The sequence below is a fragment of the Octopus sinensis genome, linkage group LG24 (genome assembly GCF_006345805.1).
Source record: "Octopus sinensis linkage group LG24, ASM634580v1, whole genome shotgun sequence".
Lineage (NCBI taxonomy): Eukaryota > Metazoa > Mollusca > Cephalopoda > Octopoda > Octopodidae > Octopus > Octopus sinensis.
In genome coordinates, this window is record NC_043020.1 from 25,568,255 (window position 1) to 25,570,754 (window position 2,500).

Sequence of the window (2,500 nt, forward strand, 5' to 3'; positions counted from 1 at the left end):
TGTGCCATTGCATTGTTTTGGGGGAACCAAATATCTGATGAGCATTATAGGGGCACAACTTTAAGTTTGAGAAAGTGTGGTGGTAGTCGGGGTGCTCAAAGGAATTGAGTACATCTTTGAATAGCTGATGACATCCTCTGGGTCAGGAGTTGTATCGATAAACTGATATACATAGACTTCCCCAGGAATGAGTTTTAGCATTTCATCATTAATATGGTGAACAGTTTTATTCCTCGGGGCCAGTATAGCCTTTTGGCCAATCCAATCCATATTCTGATAATTAGCTTGTAGATCTGGGAAGACTGCATCCTGAGATCAGAAGGCGTCTAACAATGGTACAAATGAATCGATGGCAATATTACCAGTTTCATCCCCTGGTATTTTGCCTTCGCCAAGTGCAAGGAGGGTGTGAGGAAAATGCTGCTGATGTGATATTACTTCGCATATAGAGCACGCATATTGGTGTGAAGTTTGAGAGTTACTTCCCTTTATTAAAAAAAATGCATTAAAAGGAAAGAAATGATGGTAAATTATTTGTAAAATCGTAGACTCATCGTAGACGCGCGTTAATACACAGAAGGGCTCGATATGAATCACGACTATAAGATACCCGGTTTTGGTTAAACTGCATCGCAAAATGTGGAGTAGTTAGGATCTAAATCGGAGTAGACAATACACAACCTTTCTTTTATATATAAATTTCGTCCTAAAAAACTTTGTATGGATTGAATGGTTACCTCTATAAAAAATATACACGCACATTATACATACATGTGTGTATAGATGAATATATAAATACATTTAAATATCTATATACACTTTTGGGCAATCTTTCTTTTTCTTAGAGATAACTTTAGATCTTATTTTCGTCCTAAAAAACTTTGTGCGGAGTGAATGTTTACGTCTATGGAAATATATACACACACATTATACATTATACATACATCTGTGTATAGATGAATATATAAATACATTTAAATATCTATATACACTTTTGGGCGATCTTTCTGCTACCTGGATATACTTTAGATCTTATATTCGTCATAAATAACTTTGTATGGAGTGAATGGTTACCTCTATGGAAATATATACACACACATTATACATACATCTGTGTATAGATGAATATATAAATACATTTAAATATCTATATACACTTTTGGGCGATCTTTCTGCTACATGGATATACTTTAGATCTTATATTCGTCCTAAAAAACTTTCCTGTCACACACTCACACACACGCACACGCACACACACACACGCACCCTCACACACACACACACGCACACACACACACACACACACACGCACACACACACACACACACACGTTAGCTTACAATTTTATTTATATATTTGCGTGTCTATGTGTGTAAAGAGGAAGTGGGAATGCAGAGTGAAAGAGTGAAATGGTAAAATATTTAGTTTTCTCGAATTTTTTTCTGAAATGGGGGTGAAATTGAAAGAAATTTTGTATGCCATGACCGAATGGAAGTACTTTGAAAAATCATAGGTAAACTCTAATTGAAGAAATTATGTGAGGAGTAAATCGTTATGTATTTATTTGTTTCTGTTTGCTGTGTTTTTTTTTTGAGTAGTGGTTTAAGGTACACTTCTCTCGTTTTATATAAATACTTTCGCTTTAATCGTTGCACACTTGCAAAGAGAAAGGAGGAGAAATTAGGGTGATAGCATCAGTGAAGCAGTTCGCTCCGTTTGTGTGTGTGTGCGTGTATGTGTGCTGTAGCCCACCTAAGAAAAGCACTTCACTTACACACCACAATGTGAGTTTTCTCGAAATTTTGCTAATTGGGGTTGAAATTTTAAAAACTGGACCTGGCACGATCCGATGTATTCTACTCTTAAAATGCTAGGTAAATTGTAATTGAAGAAATCCTATATTGTAGATTTCTATAAGAGACAAAGGGAGGCAGATAAAATCTGCCTTTTATAATAGATATATATATATATATATATATATATATATATATATAATATATATATATATATATATATATATATATATATATAGTATATCTCATTTAAAGGCCCCTTTATGAATTCATTTATCGACACTCACAAAATCAGTGAGGTTACGGAAAAGAATTGCTACTGAATTACTCTCAAATATATAAGTACCAAGAGATCTTCCAGCAAAACAGATGGCAGCTCCTATTGTATCTACTTGTCAACCACTTCTTCACTCCTGGACATCTCACTGGCCTCCGATCTCAGTTCGCTATTCGCAGAGCGTTCTTTCAGTTCGAGTTTGTCTGCTTTATATCCACAATTCTTGGTTGCCAACGACAAATCTGATTGAACAAATTTCCATTGACGTGCTCACAAGCGAATGTTGACTTGACCAGATTTCAATGATTCCTACTTGTTTACAAAGAATGATCATTGGTCAGATTTTTGCCGACGCCATTCAAAAAATTTTGGTTGTCATTGATTAGATTTTTTTATGAAGTCATCATTGAATTTACAAATTCTTGTAACG